Below are 20,775 nucleotides of genomic sequence, written 5' to 3'. Positions count from 1 at the left end.
GGACGAATATTATATGGTCTCATTCATTTGGGGAATGTAAAAATTAGTGAAAGGGAATAAAGGGAAAGGAGAGAAAATGAGTGGGAAATATCAGTGAGGGAGACAAAACATGAGAGACACCTAACTCTGGGAAATGAACAAGAGTTAGTGGTAGGGGAGGTGGGTGGGGGGACAGGGTGACTGGGTGATGGGCACTGACAGGGGCACTTGGTGGGATGAGCACTGGGTGCTATGCTAAATGTTGGCAAATTGAACTCCAATTAAAAAAATTGAAAAAGGGATCCCTGGGTGGCCCAGCAGTTTGGCGCCTGCCTTTGGCCCAGGGCGTGATCCTGGAGACCCGGGATCGAATCCCACATCGGGTTCCCAGTGCATGGAGCCTGCTTCTCCCTCTGCCTGTGTCTCTGCCTCTCTCTCTCTCTGTGTGTGACTATCATAAATAAATAAAAATTTAAAAAAAATTGAAAAAAAAGCTTCCCAATAAATCAGTTAAAAAAACAAAACAAACAGAAAACATAGAGTACTCCATCACTATTCTTGTTGTACTTATGTAATTAATCAGGCCAAATTTAATACAGACAAATTAGTTTTATTATTAAAAATGAGGGTCATTTTAAAGAAAAGAAATTATCTCCACATCTTTATTTATATTAGAATGTAATCCTGTTAATTGTCTCTGAGGTTGTGTTATATACCTGTAAATTGGACTGGATCCTGAATTCTAGTTTTCTAAAAAATCTGATTACAACTCTCCAAACTAATGTTTCCAATTTTCACTCACCCTTCTCATTTGGAAGTAAGAACAACAACATCCCTTGAATCTCCTTGGAAAGGACATACCAGGGCTTCCTCATGACCCAGATGACACTACTCAAACTCCAGGGATATGCACCTCACAGCTGGAAAAGAGTCTGCAGGACAAGTGGACCTGGACAAGCACTGGAGACCTCCAAATCAAACTGACCAGGAACAGACATTGAGGTAAATGGCTTCTGCCCAAGATCCTGGATCAGGACTTTATACTTTAACACAAATCCCTTTCTTCTCTTCCTTTGCTTTACTCTGATACTGGCCTGGAAATATGATGTCATTATCTATATCTCCCAGGCCTTTCTAAGAGGAAGTGGGTGGAAACTTTGTCTTTCAGATGGCTGGATTTGTCATTATTAAAAAGAAAAGACCAAAAATCAACAAAAACAGAGGCACCTGGGGGGCTTAATTGGTTAAGCATCTGCCTTCAGCTCAGGTCATGATCCAGCCCCACACTGGGCTCCCTACTCAGTGGGCTGCTCCTCCCTCTGACCCTTCCCCTGCTTGTGCTCTCTCTCTCTCATGCTCTCAGTCTAATAAATAAATACAATCTTTTTAAAAAGGACAAACACTGCCTTTATGACCACAGCTTTGTAGTACAACCTGAAATATGGTACTGTGATGCCCCCAGCTTTGGTTTTCTTTTTTAATATTCCCCTGGCTATTCGGAATCTTTTCTGATTCCACACATATCTTAAGATAATTTGTTCCAACCCTCTGAAGAAAGTCCATGGTATTTTGATAAGGATTGCATTAAATGTGTAAATTGCCCTGGGTAGCATGGACATTTTCACAATATTAATTCTTCCAATCCATGAGCATGGAATATTTTTCCATCTCTTTGTGTCTTCCTCAATTTCCCTCAAACGTGTTCTGTAGTTTTCCGGGTATAGATCCTTTACCTCTTTGGTTAGGTGTATTCCTAGGTATCTTATGCTTTTGGGTGCAATTGTAAATGGGATTGACTCACAAATTTCTCTTTCTTCAGTCTCATTGTTAGTGTATAGAAATGCCACTGACTTTTGGGCATTGATTTGGTATCCTGCCACACTGTCAAATTGCTGTATGAGTTTTAGCAATCTTGAGGTGGAGTCTTTTGGGTTTTCTATGTACTGGCACAAAAACAGACACATAGAACAATGGAAGAGGGATCCCTGGGTGGCGCAGCGGTTTGGCGCCTGCCTTTGGCCCAGGGCGCGATCCTGGAGACTCGGGATCGAATCCCACATCAGGCTCCCGGTGCATGGAGCCTGCTTCTCCCTCTGCCTATGTCTCTGCCTCTCTCTCTCTCTCTCTCTCACTGTGTGCCTATCATAAATAAATAAAAAAATTAAAAAAAAAAAAGAACAATGGAAGAGAAGAGAGAATCCAGAAGTGGACCCTTAACTCTATGGTCAACTAATATTCGACAAAGCAGGAAAGAGTATCCACTGGAAAAAAGACAGTCTCTTCAATAAATGGTGCTGGGAACATTGGACAGCCACATGCAGAATAATGAAACTGGACCACTCTCTCACACCATACACAAAGATAAACTCAAAATGGATGAAATATATAAATGTGAGACAAGATTCCATCAAAATCCTAGGGGAGAACACAGGCAACACCCTTCTTGAACTTGGCCACAGCAACTTCTTGCAAGATATATCTATGAAGGCAAGACAAACAAAATAAAAAATGAATTATTGGGACTTCATCAAGATGAGAATCTTCTGCACAGCAAAAGAAACACTCAACAAAACTAAAAGACAACCTCCAGAATGGGAGAAGATATGTGCAAATGACCTGTCAGATAAAGGGCCAGTATCCAAAGTCTAAAGGACTTTTTTTTAAAATAATAATTTTATTGGTGTTCAATTTGCCAACATACAGAAAAACACCCAGTAATCATCCCATCAAGTGCCCCCGTCAGTGCCCGCCACCCATTCACCCCCACCCCCCGCCCTCCTCCCCTTCCACCACCCCTAGTTCGTTTCCCAGAGTTAGGAGTCTTCATGTTCTGTCTCCCTTTTTGATATTTCCTAACCATTTCTTCTCCCTTCCCTTCTATTCCCTTTCACTATTATTTATATTCCCCAAATGAATGAGACCATATAATGTTTGTCCTTCTCCGATTGACTTACTTCACTCAGCATAATACCCTCCAGGTCCATCCACATTGAAGCAAAAGGTGGGTATTTGTCATTTCTAATGGCTGAGTAATATTCCATTCTATACATAAACCACATCTTCTTTATCCACTCATCTTTTGATGGACACCGGAGGCTCCTTCCACAGTTTGGCTATTGTGGACATTGCTGCTAGAAACATCAGGGTACAGGTGTCCCGGCGTTTCATTGCATCTGTATCTTTGGGGTAAATCCCCAACAGTGCAATTGCTGGGTCATAGGGAAGATCTATTTTTAACTCTTTGAGGAACCTCCACACAGTTTTCCAGAGTGGCTGCACCAGTTCACATTCCCACCAGCAGTGTAAGAGGGTTCCCTTTTCTCCGCATCCTCTCCAACATTTGTGGTTTCCTGCCTTGTTAATTTTCCCCATTCTCAATGGTGTGAGGTGGTATCTCATTGTGGTTTTGATTTGTATTTCCCTGATGGCAAGTGATGCAGAGCATTTTCTCATGTGCATGTTGGCCATGTCCATGTCTTCCTCTGTGAGATTTCTCTTCATGTCTTTTGCCCATTTCATGATTGGATTGTTTGTTTCTTTGGTGTTGAGTTGAATAAGTTCTTTATAGATCTTGGAAACTACCCCTTTATCTGATACATCATTTGCAAATATCTTCTCCCATTCTGTAGGTTGTCTTTTAGTTTTGTTGACTGTATCCTTTGCTGTGCAAAAGCTTCTTATCTTGACGAAGTCCCAATACTTCATTTTTGCTTTTGTTGCTTTTGCCTTCGTGGATGTATCTTGCAAGAAGTTACTGTGGCCGAGTTCAAAAAGGATTGTTCAAAAAGGGTTGTTCTTGAACCCCAAGAGTTCAAAAAGCCTGTGTTCTCCTCTAGGATTTTGATGGAATCTTGTCTCACATTTAGATCTTTCATCCATTTTGAGTTTATCTTTATGTATGGTGAAAGAGACTGGTCTAGTTTCATTCTTCTGCATGTGGATGTCCAATTTTCCCAGCACCATTTATTGAAGAGACTGTCTTTCTTCCAATGGATAGTCTTTCCTCCTTTATCGAATATTAGTTGACCATAAAGTTCAGGGTCCACTTCTGGGTTCTCTATTCTGTTCCATTGATCTATGTGTCTGTTTTTGTGCCAGTACCACACTGTCTTGATGACCACAGCTTTGTAGTACAACCTGAAATATGGTACTTTGATGCCCCCAGGTATGGTTTTCTTTTTTAAAATTCCCCTGGCTATTTAGGGTCTTTTCTGATTCCACACAAATCTTAAAATAATTTGCTCTAACTCTCTGAAGAAAGTCCATGGTATTTTGATAGGGATTGCATTAAACATGTAAATTACCCTGGGTAACATTGACATTTTCACAATATTAATTCTTCCAATCCATGAGCATGGAATATTTTTCCATCTCTTTGTGTCTTCCTCAATTTCCCTCAGACGTGTTCTGAAGTTTTTCGGGTATATATCCTTTCCCTCTTTAGTTAGGTTTATTCCTACGTACCTCATGATTTTGGGTGCAATTGAAAATGGGATTGACTCCTTAATTTCTGCTTCTTCAGTCTCATTGTTAGTGTATAGAAATGCCACTGATTTCTGGGCATTGATTTGGTATCCTGCCACACTGCCGAATTTGCAGTATGAGTTCTAGCCATCTTGGGTCGGAGTCTTTTGGGCTTTCTATGTAGAGTATCATGTCATCAGCAAAGAGGGAGAGTTTGACTTCTTCTTTGCCAATTTGAATGCCTTTAATGTCTTTTTGTTATCTGATTGCTGAGGCTAGGACTTCCAGTACTATGTTGAATAGCAGTGGTGAGAGTGGACATCCCTGTCTTGTTCCTGATCTTAGGGGAAAGGCTCCCAGTGCTTCCCCATTGAGAATGATATTTGCTGTGGGCTTTTCGTAGATGGCGTTTAAGATGTCGAGGAATGTTCCCTCTATCCTTACACTCTGAAGAGTTTTGATCAGGAATGGATGCTGTATTTTGTCAAATGCTTTCTCTGCATCTAATGAGAGGATCATATGGTTCTTGGTTTTTCTCTTGCTGATATGATGAATCACATTGATTGTTTTACGAGTGTTGAACCAGCCTTGTGTCCCAGTGATAAATCCTACTTGGTCACAGTGAATAATTTTCTTAATGTACTGAGGGATCGTATTGGCTAGTATCTTGTTGAGAATTTTTGCATCCATGTTCATCAAGGATGTTGGTCTGTAATTCTCCTTTTTGGTGGGGTCGTTGTCTGGTTTTGGAATTAAGGTGATGCTGGCCTCAAAGAACGAATTTGGAAGTACTCCATCTCTTTCTATCTTTCCAAACAGCTTTAGGAGAATAGGTATGGTTTCTTCTTTAAACGTTTGATAGAATTCCCCTGGGAAGCCATCTGGCCTTGGACTTTTGTGTCTTGGGAAGTTTTTATGACTGCTTCAATTTCCTCCCTGATTATTGGCCTGTTCAGGTTTTCTAATTCTTCCTGATCCAGTTTTGGTAGTTTGTAGCTTTCCAGAAATGCGTCCAGTTTTCTAGATTGACTAATTTATTGGCATATAGCTGTTCATAATATGTTTTTAAAATCGTTTGTATTTCCTTGGTGTTGGTAGTGATCTCTCCTTTCTCATTCATGATTTTATTAATTTGAGTCTTCTCTCTCTTCTTTTTAATAAGGCTGGCTAACGGTTTATCTATCTTATTAATTCTTTCAAAGAACCAACTCCTGGTTCTGTTGATCTGTTCCACAGTTCTGGTCTTGATTTAGTTGAGTTCTGCTCGAATCTTTATTAACTCTCTTCTTCTCCTGGGTGTAGGATCTATTTGCTGTTTTGTCTTTAGCTCCTTTAGGTGTAAGATTAGCTTTTGTATTTGAGTTCTTTCCAGTTTTTGGATAGATGCTTGTGTTGTGATGTATTTCCCCCTCAGGACTGCTTTTGCTGCATCCCAAAGGTTTGGAATGTTAGGTTTTATCTTCATTCTCATTAGTTTCCATGAATCTTTTTAATTCTTCCTTAATTTCCTGGTCAAGAAGGTCTATAACCATGTTTGAAGTCCTTCCAAACTTCTTGTTGTGATTTAGTTCTAATTTCAAGGCATTATGGTCTGAGAATATGCAGGGGACAATCCCAATCTTTTGGTATTGGTTAAGACCCGATTTGTGACCCAGTATGTGGTCTATTCTGGAGAAAGTTCCATGTGCACTTGAGAAGAATGTGTATTCAGTTGAGTTTGGATGTAAAGTTCTGTAGATATCTGTGAAATCCATCTGGTCCAGTGTATTATTTAAAGCTCTCGTTACCTTGGAGATGTTGTGCTTAGAGGACCTATCGAGTATAGAAAGAGCTACACTGAAGTCACCAAGTATAAGTGTATTATTATTTAAGTATTTCTTCACTTTGGTTATTAATTGATTTAAATATTTGGCAGCTCCCACATTCGGGGCATATATATTGAGGATTGTTAAGTCCTCTTGTTGGATAGATCCTTTAAGTATGATATAGTGTCCCTCTTCATCTCTCACTACAGTCTTCGGGGTAAATTTTAGTTTATCTGATATGAGCATGCCTACCCCTGCTTTCTTTTGAGGACCATTTGAATGGTAAATGGTTCTCCAACCTTTTATTTTCAGGCTGTAGGTGTCTTTCTGTCTAAAATGAGTCTCTTTTAGACATCAAATAGATGGGTCCTGCTTTTTTATCCAGTCTGACCCTGTGCCTTTTGATGGGGTCATTAAGCCCATTCACATTCAGAGTTACTATTGACAGATATGAGTTTAGTGTCATCATGATATCTATTCAGTCCTTGTTTTTGTGGATTGTTCCATTGGACTGCTTCTTAAAGGGGAATTTTGAGAGTCCCCCTTAAAATTTCTTGCAGAGCTGGTTGGAGGTCACATATTCTTTCAGTTCCTGCTTGTCTTGGAAGCTCTTCATCTCTCCTTCCATTTTGAATGAGAGCCTTGCTGGATAAAGTATTCTTGATTGCATGTTCTTCTCATTTAGGACCCTGAATATATCCTGCCAGCCCTTTCTGGCCTGCCAGGTCTCTGTGGAGAGGTCTGCTGTTACCCTAATACTCCTCCCCATAAAAGTCAGGGATTTCTTGTCTCTTGCTGCCTTAAGGATCTTCTCTTTATCTTTGGAATTTGCAAGCTTAACTATTAAATGTCTAGGTGTTTAACGGTTTTTATTGATTTTAGGGGGGATCTCTCTATTTCCTGGATCTGAATGCCTGTTTCCCTTCCCAGATTAGGAAAGTTTTCAGCTAGGATTTGTTCAAATACATATTCTGGACCTCTGTCCCTTTCGGCGCCCTCGAGAACCCAATTAAATGTAGCTTTTTCTTCCTCAGGCTGTCATTTATTTCCCTTAATCTATCCTCATGGTCTTTTGTTTGTCTCTTTTTTCCTCAGTTTCCCTCTTTGCCATCAACTTGTCTTCTATGCCACTCACTCGTTCTTCCACCTCGTTAACCCTTGTTGTTAGGACTTCTAGTTTGGATTGCATCTCATTCAATTGATTTTTAATTTCTGCCTGATTGGATCTAAATTCTGCAGTCATGAAGTCTCTTGAGTCCTTTATGCTTTCTTCTAGAGCCACCAGTAGCTTTATAATAGTGCTTCTGAATTGGCTTTCTGACATTCAATTGTAATCCAAAATTTGTAACTCTGGGAGAGGACTGTTTCTGATTCTTTCTTTTGAGGTGAGGTTTTCCTTCTAGTCATTTTGCTCAGTGCAGAGTGGCCAAAAACAAGTTGAATTGAGAAAAGGAGAAAAAGGGAGAAGAGAAATAAGGCAAGAAAAGAGAAAAAGAAAAAAGGAATAAAAAAGAAAAAAGAAAGAAAAAGAAATAAAGCAAAAAAAAAAAACAACAACGGTGGAAGCAAACAGAAATCAAAAAGCAAAAACAACAACAAGAACAACAACAACAACAAAACCCACGGGGGAGTATCCTCTGATTCTGTATACTGTATGTCCCTTGACTTCCCCTGGAACTTTCCAGTGCTGTTTGGTCAATAATTTGTTTTTTCCCTGTCCTTCTAGCTGGTCTTCTTGGGGGAGGGGCCTGTTGTGCTGATTTTCATGTGTTAGCACTTGGGGGAGCTGCTCTGCCCCCTGCCTGGTGCAGGGCTCTGTGAGTGATGTCCAGGCCCTGTGAGGCTCAGTGGGGGTTGTTTACCCCGTGAGGCCCCAGAGGAACAACCACAGTGGCAGCAGCCAGGTCTGGGGCCCTGGATTCAGCTCCAGCAGTAACTACGGAGCTCTCAGCTCTCCGTCCACAGGGCCTGGATGCTCCGGGGGTGGGGCCGCTGATTTGCTCAGCTTGGGGCAGGAGTGTCACGGAGGAAGACATAGACATGGCCAGCAAGCACATGAGAAAATGCTCTACATCACTGGCCATCAGGGTCAAAACCACAATGAGATACCACCTCACACCAGTGAGAATGGGGAACATTAACAAGACAGGAAACAACAAATGTTGCAGAGGATGTGGAGAAAGGGGAACCTTCTTGCACTGGTGGTGGGAATGTGAACTGGCGCAGCCACTCTGGAAAACTGTGTAGAGGTTCCTTGAAGAGTTAAAAATAGATCTGCCCTATGATCCAGCAATTGCACTGGTGGAGATGTACCCCAAAGATACAGATGCAGTAAAAAAAAAAAAAAAAGATACAGATGCAGTGAAACACCGGGAGGCCTGCACCCCGATGTTTCTAGCAGCAATGTCCACAATAGCCACACTGTGGAAGGAGCCTCGGTGTCCATCGAAAGATGAATGGATAAAGAAGATGTGGTCTGTATACAATGGAGTATTACTCAGCCATTAGAAATGACAAATACCCACCATATGCTTCAACGTGGTTGGAACTGGAGGGTATTATGCTGAGTGAAATAAGTCAATCGGAGAAGGACAAACATTATTTGGTCTCATTCATTTGGGGAATATAAAAAATAGTGAAAGGGAATAAAGAGGAAAGGAGAAAAAATGAGTGGGAAATATAAGAAAGGGAGACAGAGCATGAGAGATTCCTAACTCTGGGAAACGAACAAGGGGTGGAAGAAAAGGAGGTGGGCAGGGGGTGGGGGTGATTGGGTGATGGGCACTGAGTGGGGCACTTGATGGGATGAGCACTGGGTGTTATATGTTGGCAAATTGAACTCCAATAAAAACAAACAAACAAATAAACAAACTTCCCAACACACAAAAGTCCAGGGCCAGTGGCTTCCCAGGGGAATTCTATCAAACGTTTAAAGAAGCAACCATACCTATTCTACTAAAGCTTTTCCGAAAGATAGAAAAAGATGGAATACTTTCAAACTCGTTCTATGAGGCCAGCATCACCTTAAGTCCAAAACCAGACAAAGACCCCACCAAAAAGGAGGATTATAGACCGATATCCCTGATGAACAGGGATGAAAACATTCTCAACAAGATACGAGCCAATAGGATCCAACAGTACATTAAGAAGTTACTCACCATGACCAAGTGGGATTTATCCCCGGGATGCAAGGCTGGTTCAACACTGGTAAAGCAGTCAATGTGATTGATCAGATTAGCAAGAGAAAAATCCAGAACCAGATGATCCTCTCAATAGATGCAGAGAAAGCGTTTGACAAAATACAGCATCCATTCCTGATCCAAACGCTTCAGAGTGTAGGGATAGAGGGAAGGAACATTCCTCGACATCTTAAAAGCCATCTACGAAAAGCCCACAGCAAATTATCATTCTCAATGGGGAAACACTGGGAGTCTATCCCTGAAAATCAGGAACGAGACAGGGATGTCCACTCTCACCACTGCTATTCAACCTAGTACTGGAAGTCCTAGCCTCAGCAATCAGACAACAAAAAGACATTAAAGGCATTCAAATTGGCAAAGAAGAAGTCAAACTCTCCCTCTTCCCAGATGACATGATATTGTACCTAGAAAGCCCAAAAGACTCCGACCCAAGATTGCTAGAACTCATACTGCAAATTCGGCAGTGTGGCAGGATACCAAATCAATGCCCAGAAATCAGTGGCCTCTCTATACGCTAACAATGAGACTGAAGAAAGAGAAATTAAGGAGTCAGTCCCATTTACAATTGCACCCAAAATCATGAGATACCTAGGAATAAACCTAACCAAAGAGATAAAGGATCTATACCCGAACAACTACAGAACATGTCTGAAAGAAACTGAGGAAGACACAAAGAGATGGAAAAATATTCCATGCTCATGGATTGGAAGAATTAATATTGTGAAATCGTCAACGTTACCCAGGGCAATTTACACGTTTAATTCAATCCCTATCAAAATACCATGGATTCTCTTCAGAGGGTTGCAACAAATTATCTTAAGATTTGTGTGGAATCAGAAAAGACCCCAAATAGCCAGCGGAATATTAGAAAAGAAAACCACAGCTGGCGGCATCACAATGCCAGATTTCAGGTTGTACCAGAAAGCTGTGCTCATCAAGACAGTTGGTACCGGCACAAAAACAGACACATAGATCAATGGAACAGAATAGAGAATCCAGAAGTGGACTCTCAACTTTATGGTCAACTAATATTCAACAAAGGAGGAAGACTATGCATTGGAAAAAAAGACAGTCTCCTTAATAAATGGTGCTGGGAAAATTGGACATCTCAGAAGCTTTAAATGCATGCTTGTAGTCACTAGCCATGGGGCATATGATCTGCTTAAGATTCAAACGTCAGGAAAAGGAAAAAAAAAGAGGATGATGACTTAAAAATTGTGAAGCTGAAATAACCTGTGAATACTAAAGAAATTTAACAAAAATGTCATGACCTGTGAATACCTCACACAGGGTTCAACAAAAGCTGTGAGAACTAGAGAGTGCTATCTGAGAGTGGCACCAATGCCTTAAAATTTTTTTTTATAAATTTATTTTTTATTGGTTTTAATTTGCAAACATATAGAATAACACCCAGTGCTCATCCCATCAAGTGCCCCCCTCAGTGCCCATCACCCAGTCACCCCACCCCATCCGCCCACCTCCCCTTCTACCACCCCTAGTTTATTTCCCAGAGTTAGGAGTCTCTCATGTTCTGTCTCCCTTTCTGATATTTCCCACTGATTTCTTCTCCTTTCCCCTTTATTCCCTTTCACTATTTTTTATATTCTCCAAATGAATAAGACCATATAATGTTTGTCCTTCTCCGATTGACTTATTTCACTCAGCATAATACCCTCCAGTTCCATCCACATCGAAGTAAATGGTGGGTATTTAACATTTCTAATGAATGCCTTAAAATTTGATCACATCTCTCTCTCAGTTAAGCTAAGAGATAGATCAAAAGGAAGGAATTGTAAAATAAGCCCCCAAACCAAAACCAACACAGGCCCCCCAAAAGACCCCCCCCCATCAGTAAGGCAAAATTTAACAGTAACCTAACTACAGTTCAAGCCTTCAGGAATGTAACCTACAGACAAAAGGACTGTTCACACTAGGAGGCTCTTCCCTATTAGGAGTGACTTGGCCTAAATACATTCTTTGCTAATAAACTCCCCCCTTTTATTTACTTACTTACTTACTTACTTACTTATTTATTTATTTATTTATTTATTTATTTATTTAATTTATGATAGTCACACACAGAGAGAGAGAGAGAGAGAGAGGCAGAGACATAGGCAGAGGGAGAAGCAGGCTCCATGCACTGGGAGCCCGACGTGGGATTCGATCCCAGGTCTCCAGGATCGAGCTCTGGGCCAAAGGCAGGCGCTAAACCGCTGCACCACCCAGGGATCCCCTAAACTTCCCCTTTTAAATGCATTTCCCTGCCTTTAAAAACCTTCCCTTTTCTGCAGCTCAGTGGGGCTCCCCACTGCTTGCTAGAATGAGAGCTGCTGGATTCATGAAACATTTAATAAAGCCAATTAGATCTTAAAATATATTTTTATAATAACATTACTATATTGATGAGGGAGCAGAAGGCAAGCAGAAGGCAAAGCACAAGCTGACACTCCCACCCCCCTCCCCCCAAGGAAAATCAAATGATTAACTGATAAAGATCACAGTCCTGGACAGGACTCTCCATCTGTTTACAAGTGTCTTAGTGATTTACAAGAAAAAAGCAATCTTATCAACACTCTAACTTCCGGAAACCCATAGACTCAATTTCCTAGAGCCCTAACACCACCCTCCCATCCACAATGAGCTAGAAAACAGAGGCAGAAGGGAATGTAGATAAAACTAAATTTCCTCATAACCTGCAGCCCACTGACAAATACTTGAGGTGGGCAGAGAACATTCCTCCAGGAAGCTCCCAACTATCTTCATGTTAATGCAGTGTTAGAGGGAAGGAAAACCCTCCCTTGGCAAAGGCAAGATCTCTAGCACCCTGAGAGTCTTCAGCATGACAGTCCTTTTGGACACCTCCCTCTGTCCTTACCTCCCCCCACTCCAAAGTATAGAACCAGCCACCCCTCACAACCCCAGGGCACTCTTTTTGCACCAAAGATGTCTCAAGACTTCTTTATTGGCCATTGGCTCCAGACTCCAACACTCCAAATCACATCAACATCATCCAGTGATTTCATTTCTGAGAATATATCCATAGGAAACCAAAACGAATTTGAAAGGATATCTGCATCCCGTGTTCATAGCGGCATTTTTATAATAGCCAAGACATGGAAATAAGCAAAGTGTCCACCAACACATGAAGGGATAAAGAAGTTGTGGCATATATATACACAATGGAATATTATTTAGTCATTTAAAGCAACAAACAATGGCAAGGAAATCTTGCCATTTGTGACATCATGGATGGACCTTGAAGCCATTACACTAAAAGAGGTAAGTCAGTGTGGGGAAGCAAAATTTGCCATCCCAAAATGTCTCTATTGGGATGCCTGGCCGCCTCAGCTGGTAGAGCACATATGTGATCCTTGATCTCAGGGTCATGGAGTTCAAGCCTCACATTGCTAGAGTTTACTTAAAAAATAATTGTATCCTCTGCATAAGGACTATTTTAGATTTATTATCTTTTTTAAGAAACTAGAAACATAGGAGAAGCTCTGAAAACCAAGTAGAAGTTACTCTTTTTAAGAGATATTTACAAGGGAAATTATAAGGGGATTTTCCATTTGTCAGGGTGTCTCCCAGCTACAAGAAGGGGAGGATTCCAAATCTCTAGAAATACTTATTGATGAATTAGATGACTTCAAACTACATAATAACCTTATCCTCATTTACTGTGCCTTTCCTGATAACCTCCCATAACTGACTTCCCACCGCCAACATATTAGTCATCTTTGGCTGATGGTGGTATTATTTCAGGTGATGGCTTTGGCCATTTCGGAGTTACTCAGTTTTTCTGGGTCTCTCCCATGTATAGATGGTCCTAAACGTTTTATTTTCCCCTGTTCATCTATTTTATAACAATGTAATTATTAGGCCAGCCCAAAAAACTAGAAGGGAAGAAACACTTTTTTGCCCCTACATCAGAGAAAGATGAATATTGTATGTTTTCATTTATATGTGGAATCTTAAAACAAAACAAAAACAAAGCCACAGAAAAAACGAAATCAGATTTGTGGTTACTGGAGGCTGGCGGAGGGGAAGTCTGAGGAAGGTGGTTAAAAGGTACAAACTTCCAGTTGTAAGATAAAGAAGTACTCAGGATGTGATGTATGAGAGGATGACACTAACACTGCTGTATGATATACATGAAAGTTGTTGCGAGTAAATCCTAAATTCTCATGACAAACAAAAAAATTACTTTTTTAAAAATTCTATCTCCATGACAAGATGGATGCGAACCATGATAATAATTTCACAACATGCTGTACACCTTAGACTTACGCAGCAATGTATGTCAATTATATTTCAAAAAAACTGGGGGAAAGGCTTATTGTAGAGAACATGCAAGTGAACCATGTAACCATTAGGCATTCCTTTAGGAGTGCCCTTCTGAAAACAAGTGATCACCTGGTGGAGAGCAGGAGCATCACTGCTTCACCTTCCCTCCTTCAAGCCCCCCTCCTCTGCACCCCCATCCCCCTTGGGTGCCCAGAGCAAAGAAAGGTACCTGAACTGGGAACAAATTACTAGTGTATCTTGTGCAGACAGATGAGTCTCCCTACCCTCTCAACTAAAACTAAACACACATGTCACAAACTCATGTCCTCTTTTGCAGGAAAAAGCTGCTTCTTTTCTTCTTCTTTTAAAGCTTTGGGATTTGGTTTTTGTTAGAATGCAGAGCACCTGGGACAGGTTAATGGCACTCAGTTCTTCACTGTGAGAGGAATTTGATGGGAAAACTCAGTGAAACTGGCTTTGAATTCTGGAGGAGAAAAATATAGAAGAAAATAGGAATTAGGGGAAAGAAGAAGAGCACTAAAGGTTGAAAGCTCAGCATAAACTTCCACATTTTACTAAGACCTGTTCCCAAAATCAGTAAAACAAGTGATCTTCTGTAATCTTTTATTAGGATGCACAGCAGAGGAGGAAAGCAATGGAGAAAGACCTGAAATTTTATCTATAATTATGCTAACCTTTTAAATTTTGTCAGAAGTTCTAAATTGACTCATTTCCTCTTGTTAAGTGATCACTCTTTATTGTGGTGGTTGGCCTGCCAGTAGGGGGTAGGTGGGAGGGGTAAGGAGGAGGGGTGTCTATTTTCAGGCAGCTCTACCCCTTCCTATCAAACAAGATGGGAACTCAAGAGGCAGAGGGAGGAAGGGAAGGCATACAGGAGACCATGAGCAGTAAAGGCCTCTGGGCACTGAATTAGTGAACAGTCCGGATGATGGAGGTCGCAACAACCAGGTAAACTTAAATACGATTATGTGGCACTAATTAAGTGACTTGTGCCCATAAGTAGATCAGAACATCCTACATCTGGAGCAACCAGGGGTGCTTAGTCCATAGAGTACCCCAAACCCCCAAGGAAATCCATGAAGAAATAGAACTACTTAGGACTCATGATTCACATTTTGGTGGTGAACATTTTCTCTCCTCCTTTCCCCCAATAGGAAGTGCCTCTGGAGAAAAACAAACAAAAAGCACTCCTTAAACAAAGGAGTGGCAACCCTTTACTTTCTCCCATAGTCAGGCTTTTTACAAAAATATTTTACTTAAATTCAATTTGCCAACATATAGAATAACCCCAATGCTCATCCCATCATCTGCCCTCCTTAGTGCCTGTCCCCCAATCCCCCATCCCCCATCCCTTCCCATTCTACAGCCCTTTGTTTCCCAGAGTTAATGGTGTCTCATGGTTTGTCTTCCTCTCTGATTTTCCCCCTCAGTTTGTCACAACTCTTATTAAAGTCAGGAAAGCAGGAACTGCCTCAGTGGTTTGCTTGAGACCAAGTAGTTGATTGAGACTCTGTGCTCAGTACTGGTCAGTAGGATGTAAGAGTCATGAGGGCAGCTGGTCAGTTGGCTGTGAGAGGTATGAGGGGAGCAGTGGTCAGTAGGCCATGAGCCACAGGGCAGCAGTGCTCAGGAGGCCCTGAGAGCTAGGAGGGCAGCCCTGGTCAGCGGCCGTGGGAGGTATGAGGGGAGCAGTGGTCAGTAGGCCGTGGGAGGTATGAAGGGAGCAGTGGTCAGTAGGCCGTGGGAGCTGCGGGGGCAGCCCTGGTCAGCGGGCCGTGGGAGGTATGAGGGGAGCAGTGGTCAGTAGGCCGTGGGAGCTATGAGGGCAGCAGTGGTCAGTAGGCGGTGGGAGGTATGAAGGGAGCAGTGGTCAGTAGGCCGTGGGAGGTATGAAGGGAGCAGTGGTCAGTAGGCCGTGGGAGTTACAAGGACATCAGCGATCAGCGGGCCGTGGGAGGTATGAAGGGAGCAGTGGTCAGCGGCCGTGGGAGTTACAAGGACATCAGCGATCAGCGGCCGTGGGAGCCACGGGGCAGCACCGGTCAGCGGCCGTGGGAGCCACGGGGGCAGCAGTGGTCAGGAGGCCGTGGGAGTTACAAGGACATCAGCGATCAGCGGCCGTGGGAGCCACGGGGCAGCACCGGTCAGCGGGCCGTGGGTCACCGGCGCAGGCTCCTCGTCTGCCCGGCAGGTGGACGCCCTGCTGAGCCAGCAGCTGCCGCGGGACGCGTGGCCCACGCGTGGCCGACGGGGGGCAGCATGGAGCGAGGCGGGAAGGCGGGTGGGACAGGGAGCCAGGGCAGCCGGCGGGCAGGGGGCCCTTCGTCTCACCTGCGAGCAGCGGCGCGAAGGCCAGGCTGCAGGCCAGCAGAAGACCGCGCCGAGCTGCTGGGCTCATGGCTGGGGCCACGGCCGTTCCCCGCGGGAAGCGGGAGGCAGTCAGTCCGGGCGCCTGCACAGGTGGGCGCCGGCCCCCAGGCGCGCCCCCACCCGAGGGGCCTTCCTGCCACCTGGGAACCGCCGGCCCCTCCCAGGAGACTCGCAATGGCCTCTGCTGTAAGCCTGGGGCAGCCGCCGGCCTCCCCCACAGGGAACGCGCTTCCCCCCAGCAGCAGGCCGGCTGCGTGGCCCGCGAGCCCGCACGCACCCACCTCGGCCCGCACCCGCTGCCCGGTCGGGGAGGCGGCTCTTCCCGGCGGGCCCGAGGACTTGCGCCTGCGCGGGAGCAGCCCCCAGGTGGCCCACCCCGATTGGTCCCTCCTGTTCTTCCCGCCCCCCCGCCCAGTCCTGGCCAATGAGATGCTGGCACCGCAGGTCCCGCCGACAGGAGAGGCCCTGCTGCACTGTTCCCCCAGTGCCGAGTCAGGAAAAGCCAGGGCGGCCGAGGGCTTGGTTCCCTGGTTCTGTGCCGCCCACACCCCACCCCACTGGAGACGTCTCACCACGCCTGACCCTCTTCCTACCTGCTCTACAAAACGCTGAGCAGAAGGTACCGAGATGCTCGAACCTCTGACCAGTCCTGCACCCTGGGCTGCGGGTGGCCTATGCTTCTAGGGGGATTGGACCCCTGAGACCTTTCCAGCGCGCTCCACGACGGCGAAACCCTGGGCTGAGCCCTTTGAGAGCCACCCACGCCGCGCACGTGCACCATCGGGGTAGGCCCCTCCCTAGCTTAGGGACAGGAACGCACCAGCAGTCTCTGTGATGACTCAGGGACGGAGCCCTCCCACCCTCGAGGGCAAGAATGCTAGAAGGCTTCCCTGGGTGTTTTCAGACCTGACTTTGGCAGCACGTGCAAAACCCCTGCTTTTAGGGGGGAAGCAACCTAAGGACCCATTGAAAGATGAATAGATAAGCAAAACTTGATATACAGACACAATGGACTATTACTCAGCCTTAAAAAGAAAGAAATCCTCTTATGAGCAACAACATGCATAGCCCTGAGGACATTATGCTAAGTGAAGTAAACCAATCACAAAAAGACAAATACAGCATAATATGAGGTATTTGAAGTGGTCAGACTTTTAGGAACTAAGTAGAATGGTGACTGCCAGGAGGGAGAAGGGAGAGGAGTCATTAAAAATCTACAGAGTTTCAATTTTGAAAGATAAAAAAGTTCTGGGGATCTCTTGCATAATGATGTACATATAGTTAGCAGGACTATATCACGCACTTAAAAATGATAAAGATGGAAAATTTTGTTATGTGTTTGTTTAGTTTTACAACAATTTAAAAAACCCATATTCCTTTGACATTTGCCCCTACTGCCTTAGATTCACCAGCTACTAACTTATTTCTGAACCTTTATCAAGGGTTTTTTGTTTGTTTGTTTGTTTTTTATGACAGGAATTTATTATTGGAATATTTGTTTTTTTTTAATTTTTTATTGGTGTTCAATCTGCCAACATATAGAACAACACCCAGTGCTCATCTCCCTCAGAGCCCATCACCCAGCCACCCCCACCCCCCGCCCACCTCCCCTTCCCCCACCCCTAGTTCGTTTCCCAGAGTTAGGAGTCTCTCATGTTCTGTCTCCCTTTATCTGATATTTCCCACACACTTCTTCTCCCTTCCCTTATATTCCCGTTCACTATTTTTTATATTCCCCAAATGAATGAGACCATATAATGTTTGTCCTTCTCCAATTGACTTATTTCATGCAGCATAATACCCTCCAGTTCCATCCACGCCAAAGCAAATGGTGGGTGTTTGTCGTTTCTAATGGCTGAGTAGTATTCCGTTGTATACATAGACCACATCTTCTTTATCCATTCATCTTTTGATGGACACCGAGGCTCCTTCCAGTTTGGCTATTGTGGACATTGCTGCTAGAAACATCGGGGTGCAGGTGTCCCTGCGTTTTATTGCATCTGTATCATCAAGTGTTTTGAACCTTGTTTCATAACTTTCCTCTACAGCCCTGTGCAGAAGAACTTTCTCCAATGGTGAAAATATTGTATATCTGTACCAACACATATTGTAATGAGTTGCATTGTGGCCCCAAAGATATGCCGACATCTAAATCCCCAGAACCTGTGAATACTACTTTATATGGCAATAGCGTGATTAAGTTAAAGATCCAGAAGAGTTGCTCTACTTATCCTAGATTAATAAGTTAAAGATCCATACTGAGTTGCTCTACTTATCCTAGATTATCTGGGCCCTAATGCAATCATGCACATCTTTGGGAGAGGAGCAGAGAGAGTTTTGAGACAAATACAGGGGAGAAGACACAGAAGAAAGGAAGCTATGAGACCATGGAGCTGGAAGCTGTAGGAATATAGTAGCCATGAGCCAAGGAGGACTGACAGCTACTGGAAGCTGGAAGAGGCAAGGAACTGGATTCTTCCCTAAAGCCTGAGAGTGAGCATAGCCCTCCCAACATCTGATTGCAGACTTCTGGCCCCCAGAACTGTGAGCAAGTCCGTTTCTGTTGTTTTAAGTAACTGGGTCTGTGGTAATCTGTTACAGCAGCCCTAGGGAAGTAATACAAGTAACTCATATGGTTCTTGAAGTAATTGCACACTTGGAATATGGTTATTAGAATGGGGAATGGAAAATTTAATTTTAATTAATTTAAACTCAAGTAGCCCAAACCCGGGAGCTATCATATTGAGTTGCTCTAACTGTGCCCTTTGCCTGCACTCTACTCTCACACAGTCACACAATAAAATTTCTGACTCCCTGACAACTGTTCCTGAACAGGACCTGCCATTTCTAGTGCTCTAACTCCCACTCCAGATCTCTTCAACATTCTCACTTCTGTTCCCACCAGAGAGTGTTTGAGCACGTGGATCCCTTCTGGTTCCTTTCCTCTACTAAACAAGGAGAGCTTTAAACTTTGTTTTCAAGACATTTGAAGAGTGACACTACATAAAATGTTAAGTGAAAAGCCAGCATACCACCTTATGAGGGAGAAAGTATAAAGTGTCTAAGGTAAATATCTCCAAGGGCTTGCAGTGGGAGCCACATTCGTATTTTAAAATTTTCTAGTAGCTTCACTAAGAAACGTAAAAAGACACAAGTGAAATTGACTCTAATAATATATTTTATTTAACCCTGTATATCCAAAATACAATTTCAATATATAATCGAATGGAAAATGTTAACGAAATGGTTTCCATTTTCTTTCTTTTTGTGCTAAGTCTTCAAAATTGAATACTTTTCACTTAGAGAACATTCCAGTTTTCACAGGAACATTTAGTTTTCAGGGGAAATCCTTAATCTGTATTTTGATCTTATAAAATATATAGTTGAGGGGCACCTGGGTGGCTCAGTTGGTTGTGTCCAATTCTTGATTTTGGCTCAGGTTGTGATCTCAGGATCATGAGTTCAAGCCCCGCTTTGGGCTCTGCACTCAGCAGGGAGTCTGCTCGAGATTCTCGCTCTCTCCCTCCCCTCTGCACTTCCCCCACTCACATGCCTGCTCTTTCTCTCCCAAATAAATAAATAAATCTTTAAAAATAAATAAATAAATTTATAGTTGAAAAGGAGATTCACATACCTAAGATGCTTCGAACAGACTAAGATTTTTCTCAATTACCGAGGAAATTATTACTTTTTAAGTTTAAAGTAATTAAAAGAAAATAAAATACCAGGTCCTCAGAAGCACTAGTTACATAGGGCTAATAGCTACTGTACTGAAAAAAGCCTCTTTCTAGATTAGCATTCTGTGAGTGGAAATTCTATATGTATTAAAATGAAGAGAATGAATACAAACATTTTGGGCGAACCTACCTAGTAAGAGTGGAATTAAATGATTTATTGAGAATGACAGATCACAATTAGGGTAATGGGGGCACAGGAGGGTCAGTGCCAGTCCAGCCTCCAACTCTAGTAGGAGCCTGATGGGTTTACCCTCATATCAAGGGACAGGGAGCTCCCTCACTCCAACATGGTATCTCAGCATTACATGGACTATGGTTCAAGAGTATGGTGATTGGCTCCACTTGTCCCATTTATTGTGTCTTCTCTTAACTCTGTCATCCTAACTTCTATTCCCAGTTCCCCAACAAATCTGATTGTAGAGAGCAAAATGGACTCTCTCATGTCAAGCAGGAGCCTTTGTCAAGCAAGGGCCTGTGTCAAGCAATGATGCAAGCAGTTAAGGTACTGCACTTAGGAGATATCACCAGGACCAGCATCAGCTGACACCCCAGAACTGATGACAAGCAGAACCAGAGGAGGTCTGCAGAGACCCAAAACTCATTAAATACCTTTAAAAAGGGAACGATTTTGGCCGCAAAGTATCAGAGTCTTTAGACCTGACCCCTCTATGTCTGACCACTTCAAAAAGGCAACTGCCACTGAAGGCTCTGACCAGTTGATCTCCAAACAGAACTGAGATCCTTTGTTGCATGAACGTTGGAAGCAGTAAATGCCAAGAGCTGGCCCAGACCAGACTAAGGCCTTATCTCAACCGGGTGCCCACAGACTGACTTTGTGTTTGGTTCATTAACTTCCTGCACCCTTCTGTTATCTTGTTTGTTGTGTGGCTTGTCTTCTGTCCTGCTTTTGTGTGT

The 20,775-nt window shown here is 43.3% G+C and overlaps 1 protein-coding gene across 1 annotated transcript in view; it reads left to right on the top strand.

Moving 5' to 3' along the window:
- The first annotated feature begins 16,614 nt into the window (after positions 1-16,614).
- Positions 16,615-20,775, top strand: part of LOC121489929 (ral guanine nucleotide dissociation stimulator-like) — a 42,649-nt gene continuing 38,488 nt past the window's right edge. Inside the window, exon 1 of the transcript XR_005987458.1 lies at positions 16,615-16,742. The gene's annotated coding sequence lies outside the window, so the exon portion shown is untranslated. The remainder of the gene's footprint in view (positions 16,743-20,775) is intronic.

The sequence above is a fragment of the Vulpes lagopus genome, chromosome 4 (assembly GCF_018345385.1).
Source record: "Vulpes lagopus strain Blue_001 chromosome 4, ASM1834538v1, whole genome shotgun sequence".
Classification (NCBI taxonomy): Eukaryota; Metazoa; Chordata; class Mammalia; order Carnivora; family Canidae; genus Vulpes; species Vulpes lagopus.
The sequence above is the reverse complement of the archived record's forward strand: the minus strand, read 5'-3'. Positions and strand labels throughout refer to the sequence as shown.